Source organism: Macadamia integrifolia, unplaced genomic scaffold (genome assembly GCF_013358625.1).
Source record: "Macadamia integrifolia cultivar HAES 741 unplaced genomic scaffold, SCU_Mint_v3 scaffold1188, whole genome shotgun sequence".
Classification (NCBI taxonomy): Eukaryota; Viridiplantae; Streptophyta; class Magnoliopsida; order Proteales; family Proteaceae; genus Macadamia; species Macadamia integrifolia.
Window position 1 is genome coordinate 126939 of NW_024868114.1, and position 13020 is coordinate 139958.

General features: G+C 37.6%; 1 long non-coding RNA gene across 1 annotated transcript in view; it reads left to right on the forward strand.

Annotated features, from left to right (window-relative positions):
* LOC122063072 overlaps positions 1 to 10947 on the forward strand; it is an 11932-nt gene extending 985 nt beyond the window's left edge. Inside the window, exon 2 of the long non-coding RNA XR_006135197.1 lies at positions 10081 to 10947. This is a non-coding gene — a long non-coding RNA (uncharacterized LOC122063072). The remainder of the gene's footprint in view (positions 1 to 10080) is intronic.
* The last annotated feature ends 2073 nt before the right edge of the window (positions 10948 to 13020 follow it).

Below are 13020 nucleotides of genomic sequence, written 5' to 3' on the forward strand. Positions count from 1 at the left end.
TGAGGCCGAATGGCCACCTCACCAACATCTCCCACTTGGCCATTCTGGCCGAATTCACATTTTCCGTTCTCATTTTTTAAGAACCATCATTATGAAAAAATTCCATTCATGTTTCTCAATTTCCAGGATCATGATGATATTTTCATTTCCGTTCCTAGATATCCGTTCCTATTTCTAGGAACAATCTATCATGATATTTCAATTTCCGCTCCCATTTTCAGGGGCATCCATCATGACATTTCAATTTCCGCTTTCATTTCCAAGAGCTTCCATCATGACATTTCAATTTCCGCTCCCATTTCCAGGGGCATCCATCATGACATTTCAATTTCCGCTCCCATTTTCAGGGCAATAAAAAAACATCGTCATGATAAGGAACTTTAGTTCCTATTCCAAACTTAGAGATCTAAGTCCACTATTTATTCCGAACATATAGTTCAAATTGCATTTACATTCCCAATTTTCAGGAATTACTTTCACATGACAAGTTCCCATTTCCTGGAACATTCGTCATGACATTTCCAGGAACCATTTCCATTCCTATTTCCAGGAATTATTTCCATTCCCATTTTCAAGAAACATTTCCATTCAATTTTCCATGAATGATAATCATAAAATTCTGATCGTCATGACAAGGAACATTCAGTTCCGATTCCAGACTTAGTCCGACCTAAGTCCCTTATATTCCAAGCACTTAGTTTCAATTCCAGAATTAGATAACCTTAAGTCCGATTAAATTTACATGCTTAACATAAGCTTCCGCATGAATTCCCTTTGTGAGGGGATCAGCCCAATATCGCTCGTAGGTACATAGGTTACTTTAATTTCACCTTTTCCTACTATATCTCGAATATAGTGCCACTACATATTTCTATATGTTTCCCCTTCGAGTTATTACGGCTTGATTATCACAGAATATTTTCACTGGGCCATTTACAAGATCCAGCCCAAATTTATTTCCACTGGTCTAATTACAAGATCCAGCCCAAATTGCATTGATTTCCTGCCTTTTCCTGATGTCCAAAGTCATTTTGTCAACTTTTAGTAACATGTCGATTAACTCATTTTCGACATCGAAAAAAAACTTAACTGGCATTGGAAGTCCATAAACTTAATTCCAATAAGTCAATTGGATGTTTTATTAAAGAATATGATCAATTTCTGACTTAACACTAAAGTCATTTGCATCAAGACATATTTCATGTCAAATCTTCCATTGATTCACTAGACAAACCTCCTCAATTCATTCACTAAAAAGCCAATGGTAAATTCAATAACCAACAATGATCATTTACCAAAAAAAAATACTTAACATTACCCATCATTAACTTTGATATTTCCAATATCACGTGTAACGAACAATCTACAATATATTCAATATATTATACTACTAGGCTTGTCTTGCTAAAAATAGACAAAATAAACTTGAACAGATCATATGAGATCCAAAAATTCCATTGAACATATTATCAATGAAAATGATGCAAGAAAAATAACATTTAAAAAAAATTATTGCATAAATATATTATCATTGGCATACCAAGACCATGTGGTCTAACAATTGGTCCACTTGAATAAACTATCAAGTAAGTAATCACGTCATATGGTTCTAACAGATATCAAGTCCAGTCTAATCTCAATCATGACTGAGTATTTTTCCGCCATCACTATATATACAAAAATTTTCCCGCCAAACAAAAAACTATGGCTAGAGGTGATCAACAAATATAGTACATTCCCATAATAAGAGTCTACCTTGACTCAAAGTACGGTAATGTAAAATAATTGACAATCTATAAAGCCCATGGAGGTGGTGTCATGTAAATGACCCAGACAAACTTATCAAACCTTTAACATATATACTCCATGAAATTTATGAATATACTTAAAAAACCAAAGGTCAAACTTTCCTTTTGGGTTGAATACTCCAGAAAATACATCAGAAACCTATTATGGGCTATAAGATCAATTTTAATAAGGTCCATGATCTCTAAAACAGACAACATATAACAAGAATGCATTCAACACATGAACTCTTAGAATACCGTATATTCACAATACCAAAAGTCCAAAACCCATTAACCAATAATGATAATAACATGATATTAAATTCAGAATTTCTATCCACAAACGACACCTTATGTAATTTTAGACAATATCTTGAATGCAATAACTCAATCGTGTGGATAAACATTAAAATATTGATTATAATAAAGTGCATCTCATATATTATAATGGCAGCATATTCAATATTATTTGAAAACAGAAGACAATAAAATATTAAATAAAATTGTGTGTGAGTGACATAACATATACGCCGATATGAAAGAACTAATAAAAAATTACACCACTATAATTGAATGATAAAATAATAAACTAACAAGACAAGCTAACTAATACACATATGACATCATATGGGTTCACTTATCACTATTATATTGGTTGTTGTTTATATAATATACTTACCTGGGAATGTAGTCACGATTACCATCGGGCACGATACCACTGTCGGCATCGGTATTGGCATCGGGAGGACGGAGGGATTGTGCTTCCTTTCCTTCTTTCAAAGGCGAGAGTCGCAATGCCACTTGAGTCCAAGTCCAGCACGCAAAACAGCCAAAAAACTTAATTGTAGACCATCGTCGGCGGTGGCATCCTTTCCATTGACGGAGCAATCGATCTGTAATAGAAGCGGACGACAGAGAAGACGAACTTTATTACGGTCATTGGCACAACAGTAGTGATTCCGACGTCAAGGGATCTGAGGGCGGAAGACTTGTGGGCCTGCAGATCGAGCGCTAAGACTATGAGGAAGTGAGCGGCGGCGTCTCTTGGGTCAAGCAGGAGAGCCTTGCCGGCTTGGTTGATGGCGTCCTCGGTGATGGAGGCGCAGCTATTATTTGCGGTAGGAGGATCAAGCAAGAGGAGGAGGAGATCGGGTAGCAGGTCTAAGGTGGAAGGGCGAATGGGCCGGCCGGCGGTAAGAGTAAGGTCATAACCTCCGCTGGTGGGATCGTACTCGTCGAAATCGTCCGTATCGTCGCCGCATGTCGAATATGACATTGTTTACTCAGATCTGATCTCTGCATCTAGATCTCCTTGATGGGTTCAAGGACCCTTCAAGTGCGGCAGTGGTTGCTGATCTCCAAGAAGAACAAATGACCACAGGGGCATGGGTGAATATATCGGTTGCTGAAACCAGACGGGGTCGATCACTCCGGCGATCTTGATGTTTCAGACATGGTGGGTCCGAGGTCAGGACTTCCCCCTTATCCAGCAAAAAATTTCCACGAGCAAGGCTTCATGAGCAGTTGACCATCGCTGCTACTTTCTCCTCCTAGAGCAGGGCACAGGGGAGCTTTCAGTTGCTTTAATCGCTCTGATACCATTGTTGTACTATGGAGACAGAAGAGAAGAATCAAAACCGGAGATAGCGCAAGATTTTTGGGGCTCCAACTTATTGATTTCCTCTGTATATTTTCCAGCTCTTTTATAGAGCCAATAGATCCGTTGATAAACGGCTCTTTTCCAATCAACGGAATCGCCCCCAAATTTCTCCTTCTTGTGACCGTTATCACTCTTATAACCGTTGTCACAGTAATTCCATGATGAGGCCGAATGGCCACCTCACCAACAAAGGGAACCTGATCATAGATACCCCTAACGGGAGGGAACCTGAGGCATAATTTACTCTCCCGTAATTAAGAAATAAATAAAAAAAAATGAAGAAAGAAAAAGAGCAGGCTGGGTTAGTTGGCCAAGATGGTCTTGGCACTCCTTTCCTTTGGCAGAGTGATCTGTTGATGTACCACAAAACTGTGTTTGTATTCTTTGGTTTTGGGAACTTTTCACCTGGCATTGCGGGTTTTTGTTCTTCATTTTGATCCTGAAATAGAGGTTACTAATCAAACGAGAGGAAAATCTACTCATTCCTATGATTTTAGATTTGTACTTATCATCATAACAAGATTATGTGCATATTTGCATTAGTAGGCTCTCTATTGTCTACATTTCACTTGTTAACCGGGAATAATTGTTCCTTATTTTTATGATTGAGCTTGCATAATCTTCTCATTTCTATAGTGTGTGGGAAACTTGAAGAGTTATTTGCAATGCATTGCTTATGAGATGCTTAGCAAATAGGTATGATTCTTTTTTTGCTACTGGTAATAGTAGTTCATAGTTGCATTAACAGTAGTAGCAATACCAGGTTTATTGTTTCTTGTCTTGGATAGTAGTGTGAACAACAGTAGTACAGTGTTCAGTGAAGGTTCAATGTGGAAGGGTGGGAAGTTAATACCTTCAATGTTTGGATTGCTGGTTGCCATGTTGAATGCTTTGAAGTTGAGAGGAGACCAAAAGCTGATTAGAACTTTTGGTTTGCTTAGTTATAAAGTGGTTCTATGAATATTATTTTGGCTTAAACAAAACCAACGGCCATGTAGTGAGTTTAAATTTCCAACTGTGTAAACTAATTCAAAATTGAGCTTTGAAATGTAATTCTGGTGTGGGTGGAAGTTATGATCTTTCCAGAGATAATTAGGCTATGTTTGCTTAGGTTTCCTCATTACTATGGGTATTGCACCAGTATGATAGCAGAGGTCTGAAGAACTAAGTTTGAAAAAACCTCTTTTTCCCATGGAGATCAATTTTGGGTAGGATTATGATTCTGAATTTTGGGCAAGAACCAGATTTGAATGGCTACGGAGACATGTTTGCCTTATTCTAGGGTATCAATTCTAGTATCTGACCTCAGAATTGGCCTGATTATCATATTGGTTGAAAGATTAATTATAAGATTCTAGAGGGAATTATCATAAAGTTGACAGGAAGGGTAAGGCAGCAACCCATTTGATCAAAACATTTGCACAAGGGTAGTTGGTGCTCTCTGCTAGGGCACTGACCACCAGGAGAAATCTAACCACCTTCAATCTCTCACCTCTGGCTTCTTCTCTGGTAATGGCATCTCTTACCCTTTACTGCTATTGAATAGTGCAAATTTGCTTGCATTAGGGATGCCTGAACCTTTAATAATTAGGCTATTTTCTCTCTAGTTTTATTCCCCCCTTCTTTATATCCCCCATGATGTAGATAAGTCACTTGAGCTTATTTTATTGCAAATAAACCTTGGGTTGTGTTATGTATGTGTTGGGCCCTTGATCTCATGGGTTTTCTTTGAAATGGGCCACTTTAATAAGCCTAAAATAGGGGTAGAAGATAGCAAAACGGGATTTTATTCATTAGTTTAATTAGTTGCTATTTAATTCAATAAATGCCCATTAGGCCATTAGTTGGTTGTAAAGTCCTATATGGACTATTGGTTAGTTAGTCCTACTCCATGTTGGAGTCATAAAGTCAAGTCCTAGTCCTATTTTGAATTCTTAATTGTAGTAGGAGTGTCTAGTCCTATTGGGAAATTAGCTTCTAGTATAGTATGATTGTAAACTTCTCCTCTATAAATAGAGAGGCATATGTACCATTATTGAACAGATTTGAATGAAATAAAGTTTGTATTTATGAAAGAAAGTTTACAACTAAATGCTTAGAGCAGCTGAGATAGCTGTGGGTGAGAAGCCCAGGCTGAGATAGTCACTTTCTTTATTCTCTTTCACCCTTCTCAATCCCCCATCTGTTTTATTCTTCTTTTTTATTTTATTTGTTGTAACATTCAAGAGGTATAGTTCAGATTTTGATAAAAGTCTCCAAAAATCAAAATCGATCAGCAATCCTAGTGGGAATAGGAGAAAGATCGATCTCCTCTCTTTTTCTCTTCTGTACTCTATTCATCCAGGTCTTCAATCATGGTATTCCATGCCTCATAAGGGTCCCACGATCCTTACCTAGTCACTGTTGGAAGCATTCCGCTGCTGTTCTTGAAGGTTCTTCTCAGTTTGCTCTCCTAGGTCAGAAAATCAAGAAAGGTTGTAACCTCACAACCAGTCGTCAGAATCCTCTCAACTTTGAAGGTTTTTGTACCCTCCCTAGGGACTATCTACGCCCAAGAGTGCAACTCAATCGGACTCCTACAGCCTTGGCCGCACCTCTCTCTCTAGCTCCATAACAGGTCTTTCTCTCTCCTATCGGGTTAGGTTTTCGGCTGATTTTGCTCCTATATGGGTATTGTATCCTTGGGGATTTATTTGATTGTATTATTTCTTTGTTTCTTACTCCTATTTGTATTGTTTGGGGTTATAAACTGCGGAGTTAGTTACTTGTAATCTACTCCTGCGTTAAGTGGTGTCAAAACTACGGTTGAAGAAAGTTCCAAACAATCTATCAGGGCTTAATCGAAGATGGTTCCATCAGTTCGTTACTTCACTGGACAAATGGATACATTCTACATCCTTGATTGGTTAGATTCTCTAGAGGAATATTTTGACTACTATAACTTGACAGAGACACAAAAATGCCAATATGCATGTTCTCAAATGAGTGATTGTGTTCGAATGCAATGGAAATTCCGTGAAAGGCAACTTCAAGCTCAAGAATGTAAACCTAAAATGTGGAACGAGATGCAATATGAGTTGGCAGGCATGTACCTATCTGAGCATGAATGAAATATGTACTTCCTTCCACCAGATGTTCAAAAGCCACCCACACTTGACAATAGCATAAAGGAATCATCGGCCTCTATTGCGAATGAGCAACAAGAGAAGACACCTCTGACTAGTGAACTAGAGTCAAAAGTTGAAGTTAGTGTTAAAAATTTTTCAGCCATTCCTATTGTTGAGGAAGAACTAGTCATTGATGTTTATATCAACGAGACTTATGTGGGAGAAGTAGAAAGCAACAAGGTTGCCACAATAAACAATGAGGTTGAGACTAGGGAACTTAACACTACAACAACTGTGATGATTGTGAACAGCCAAGAGGAAGATCCTAAGAAGTTCAAGAATGAAATTGTTTGAACCATCAATGGAACCGATTAGGAACCACTAGGTAGATGAACCAAAAGAATTTTATGTTGCAGTGAAGTTAGAAGAGATCAAAGGTGCAAATGTACATGACCCTATGGATACATCCAAAGATGTTGAAGTTGAGTATGTGGAGTTTATCATTCCATTAAAGTATCTTGAAGATCGAGCTCCTCACATTCTAGACTACATCTTTATCATCAAAGAGCTACCTGAATTTTTCTACGGCTTGAAGAGGGACATGCACTATGATATAATCACCCTCACACTCTACAAAATTCGAGGATGAATTTTTTCTAAGAGAGGGCGAGTTGATGTAGATAAGTCACTTGGGCTTATTTTATTGTAAATAAGTTTTGGGTTGTGTTGGACTTTTGATCCCATGGGTTTTCTTTGAAATGGGCCACTTTAATAGGCCTAAAATAGGGTAGAAGGTAGGAAAACGGGATTTTATTCATTATTTTAATTAGTTGCTATTTAATTCAATAAATACTCATTAGGCCATTAGTTGGTTGTAAAGTCCTATGTGGACTATTAGTTAGTTAGTCCTACTCCATGTTGGAGTCATAAAGTCAAGTCCTAGTCCTATTTTGAATTTCTAGTTGTAGTAGGAGTGTCTACTCCTATTGGGAAACTAGCTCCTAGTTGTAGTAGAGTGTCTAGTCCTATTAGGAAACTAGCTTCTAGTATTAGTATGATTGTAAACTTTTTCTCTATAAATAGAGAGGCATATGTACCATTATTGGACAGATTTGAATGAAAGAAAGTTTGTATTTATGAAAGAAAGTTTGCAATTAAATGCTTAGAGCAACTGAGATAGCCACTTCCTTTATTCTCTTTCACTCTTCTCAATCCCCCATCTGTTTTATTATTCTTTTTATTTTATTTGTTGTAACATTCAAGAGGTATAGTTCGGATTTTGATAAAAGTCTCCAGAAATCAAAACCGATCAGAAATCCTAGTGGGAATAAGAGAGAGATCGATCTCCTCTCTTTCTCTCTTCTGTACTCTGTTCAGCCAGGTCTTCAATCAGGGTATTCCAGGCCTTATAAGGGTCCCACAATCCTTACCTAGTCACTGTTGGAAGCATTCCGCTGCTGTTCTTGAAGGTTCTTCTCAGTTTTCTCTCCTAGGTCAGAAAATCAAGAAAGCTTGTAACTTCACAACCAGTCGTCAGAATCCTCTCAACTTTGAAGGTTTTTGTACCCTCCCTAGGGACTATCTACCCCCAAGAGTGCAACTCAATCAGACTCCTACAGCCCTGGCCGCACCTCTCTCTCTCCAGCTCTATAACAGGTCTTTCGCTCTCCTATCGGGTTAGGTTTTGTGCTGATTTTGCTCCTATATAGGTATTGTATCATTGGGGATTTATTTGATGGTATTATTTCTTTGTTTCTTACTCCTATTTGTATTGTTTGGGGTTATAAACTGCAGAGTTAGTTACTTGTAATCTACTCTTGCATTACCCACCCCCCTTTTTTTTGGTTTCCTAAGGTTGCAATGCTTCTTGGTTGCAGGATGCCTTGAACACATAGCCTCCCTCATGTTTCCCAAAGTAATGTTCTCTATTGTTTCCCTGTGTGTGTGTGTGTGGTTCCTACTTGGTTTTATTTGCTAAAAGTCAAGCTCTTCGGCTTTTGTTCCTTGCTTACAGGCTCAAGTTGGTGTTATTTTTCTGTTTCTTCAATCCCTTTTTATGTTATTTTCTGTTTGTGTTTAGTCTCTTTTTTCTGTTTGTGTTTAGTTCATCATTGAGATCCTTTTGTTGAATCTGGTTGGGTTTAAGTATTGGTTCCAAAGTTTGGATTTCAAGCTAAATCCGAAGACTTAACATATTTTTTTAACCATCTATTTTTTTTTTTTAATTAGTAACTATAAAGCTCTAATGTTTTTTTTGATTTTCTATCTACTGGTTCATTCACAAAATTGAGAGCTTGACGGTCTGAAAGTTTATTAACTTACTCTTACTAAACCAGGAAAGTGGAGATGCACAGTACTAGGTTGAATTGTTAAATTCTACCCTTCTTTGTTTGTGTCTAAATCCCATGTTGTACTATGAGCACTGGGGTTATGGACCTTGGCTGAAAATCCATCTTGTCGGAGTAGGAATACTGATGTTACAGATTTTTGTTCAAAACCCTTCTTGACCTGCTTACTTATTTCAAGGTTATCTGATCCAACCCCGGGTTCCAGAACTCTAATTACAAAGAAGATATGGCTCATTCACCTGTGCATCTGAGGATGCTGTTGTTCTCCTGGCTGTGTGCATGCTCTAGGATCTCGAAAATCTGTAGCTCAATTGGTAAAGCACTTAGAGATTTTGTCCAATATATTACAAGAGACCTTACCTATTTTTCCATTTTTAACATTGCAAGAGGGGCCTTGATTACCTAGGCTATGGTCTCCCTCCCCTTTATCATACGGCAATCTGTTTGACGATAAAGTATGTGCATTACCTGAATCATTGGCAGGGAACAGTAAGTGGAATGAATGAGATTAATAAGAGTATGAAATTTAATTTCATAACAAATGTAGCAGATGTTTCTCAGTTTGTATTATATGATATTATTTTTGTTTGGCCTTTTTTCTTCTGGCTTTTGTTTCATTGTAAGTAAATACCTTAAGAAGGGTAATGCCTATAAGGTGTGTAAATGAGTCAATTCATACCCATCTTAGTGGTTCTTTGTTGCTTCCTAATTTTTGGTGTGGGGTGTGTGACCAGTGCAGTGTTCTTGCTAGATCTTGGTTGTGCTTGTGGTTGTGATTGTGTGTTCCGTTCGTTAACATTAAATGGATCTTAGGGAGATTCTTGTTGTTCTATTGGGCCTTATAAATATCTTCTATAATGTTTGTATTGATTTGGTCAATGGTAGAGGTACCAACGTGCATTCTAGGGGAAAAAAAGAGAAAAATCCACCACCACTGTGCTTCATCTCCTATTTTATGAGTGATTTATATTTTTTAGTTCCACAAACTCTTATCTCCACACCACTTCGCATTTAGGTGTTTTTGTAGATTTCTTAAGAATGTGATCAGTGAGTCTTTATATTCTAATCTAAGGTGTCAGGGTTTGTGTATGAGTTGGAGTTAGTTGAACTTGAGTTAGGCCTTCGATTATTCTCTTTAGTTTACCTAATTGTTCTTTCTTATGCTTCTTTGATTGCAGATGACCATATATTAGATGTGAGCTTGGAGAAGAAATAAGCGTTCTTTATGACTGCAAAAAAAAAAAAAAAAAAATAGCAACATATGCAACAAGGAAGCAGTGTTATGCTGCTTTGGTGTAGATTAGCGAAACAAGTACCAGCAACCATTTCCTGCCACGTCAATGATCGAGGCACCAACCAGATTGGGTTGCTCCAATGGCTCTCTACATGTGGAGAAGTCCTATTGAACACCTTTATGTAAGAGTATCTGGGAGAAAATATAGATAGGATTTTGTATAAACTGTCATTGAAAAATAGTGTTTGTGATTGTTTCACTGAGGAAACAAACAAGCTCTGGGGCTTTAGCAATTTCAGCTGTTTCAATAACCCCCCTTCTTCATTGAATGGGTGGCAATGAGATATATAACTGCAAGCTTTGCTTTATGAATTTCATTTCCAACTTACAAGTAGGTAAGCACTACACATACCATTCAGCTGATGTGAGTGGAGAAATCAGAATACCAGGTTTGAATTCCTCATCCAGCTGATGACTGTTTCTGAATTTGGGAATGCTGCAGCTTCGGACAATAAAGTGAACTTACAAGGTGTTGTTTGGTTTTTTCCAAGACTTCTCTCTCAAGGCTTAGTCCTCCTGAAATGTGACATTTTGTTTTCCCAGGAAGTTGTGGCCTACCATAATGATGGGTGTGGGTCCGATGGATCACCGGCACAGGTAACTATCAAGTGCTACTTGTATTGTTAGATTTGCACATCTGATTCCTGAGTTTAGCTAGGTTTCATCAGGAGAGAACAGTGGCAAATGAGTTCTGTTTTTGCCCCTTCCTATTCCTGGTTTAAATTCATCCATGAAGCTATCTGTTCTGTCATTGCTTTGTTCTTGCAATAAGGTTTGCTCCTGGTTGACCATGTTTCTAAGTTTTTTATGTTGCAGCCACTGAAATTTACAATAATCCTCTCCAAGAGTGGTGATTTCAGCAATTATGGATTTTTTTAATGAGATCACCATGATTAATACATCAAAATTGATTCTTTGTTTAGTGTCTTCTAAATATGAATCTTTCCATGAAATTTATTGTTTTGTTTTGTTTTGTTTTCTTGTACCTCTGTTACTGATAAAAATTGGAAGAGATATTCGCATTCATGAATATTTTTCTCTTCCTTCCATTGAAGATTTGGTAAGAAAAGACCACGTTCAATAATCGGGAAAAATAAATAAATAAATAAATAGAAGAACAAAAAATCTGATAAATTCAATATGTTTTGTTACATTTATTTCTTATATATGAAAAGTCAAGACTTGATTGATAATAGACAGATAGCTATTGGTCTCGGTTTGATTTTTATAGATCGAACACCTTATTAGTTTGGTTTGCACACTTGGGCCTTGGCTTGGCGGTTTGTAGTGCTCCTCTCAAGTGTATCGGTGCTTGTTTTGTATCAATTTCCTTGCTTTCCAAGTAAGTGTGGCCTTGGGCTTTTGTTGCCACATCCATGGGTCTGTGCTTGGCCCCTATGTGAGTCTACTATGTAATGGCAAATAGACCCTTGAAAAAACAAAAATTAGTTTGGTTTCATTCTAGCCTAATATATGTTAACAAAACTGATCAAAACTAAATCGAATTGACCATTTTTGACACACTCACTTGTATCAAATCAAAGGGGTACCTATCTATTCAATAGGCAAAGCTGTCTTACATAGCTCCAATGAAACCATCTATTTGTGGCACAGGTCATATTAGTTTCATGTTGGGTAATATAAGATACTAGAGAAAGAACATTGCCAGGCTGCATGGCCTCTTCATCAATGCAAGGGCCAATGAAACCATGCACAGGGTATCCAACAAGGGTGGAGTTTTTAATCACACGGGGGTGGGCGATCATTTCTCCTTTCCAGTATTTAGGCACAAGGACCATGTAGACAACCTTCTTTTCCCAATAACATTATAACCCTCTGTATTCCCTATGATCCACCCAGTTTTTACTCGGTATAAATTAAACGGGCATGGGTTGGTGGGGGAGGGGGGAGTGTGAGCGTCCAAGCAATTGCATCTTGTGGGGTAGGAATTGACCATTTCAAGGGAAACATACTCCCTAAACTAATAAAATATGGGAAAAAAGAATGCTACTCCTAGTGTACCCTGTGCCCACATACGTCAGGAAGTGGTACTAGGCTGTGAAAAAATACCTATACCCTGATGGCCGACTTCACTTCCTCATGTGTGTGGACATAGTGCGTTGACCCCTAAGGTACACTAGGAGGTAGGAAGGAGCAAGAAAAAAAAAAGTTGGGTTATTAGAAAAGGGTTTGGCCTTTTAAGCTAGGAGGTAGGAAAGAGAAAAACACTGTTGTGTACTAGGCAAAAAATTATCTATTTTCCGTGTTGACTTGTAAAATGAATTTTCTTTAAAGTCAAAACTACTTGTGTTGTTGCACGGCCCAACTTAAAATCATCTCATATGTTGTGACTTTTGAGAATTGAGATCTCCATGTGTACAATCTACATAGTTATAGACAATCTATTAGATCAGTCAGGTATCTGCATGTGTAGCTATTCATCTAAGCAACCTCACAGATACATGCTTGAAAAGCTATCTAGCGCATACAACCATACAACCAATTGTACCAAATGGATTGAAGATTTGGCATTTTGATGGTTGGATAGATGTGGATTCCCTTGAAACATTGAATGTCAAATTTGGTGGCCATTTCAACTGTATAGCCAGCCCTTGTTTTTCTCAATGATTATTGTTTTTAGTTACTTCAATCTGAAGCCGATCCAATAAGTTTTGATTCGATCTAGTTTCACTGGTTCAGACCATAGTTAGCAAAAACAAAATAAAAAAAAAAAAAAATAGAAATGGACGGTATGGGCTTTAAATGCGTAGATTTTAAATAAACAAGACCTAAGAAAAATGGTAGTATACTCATATAAATTAAG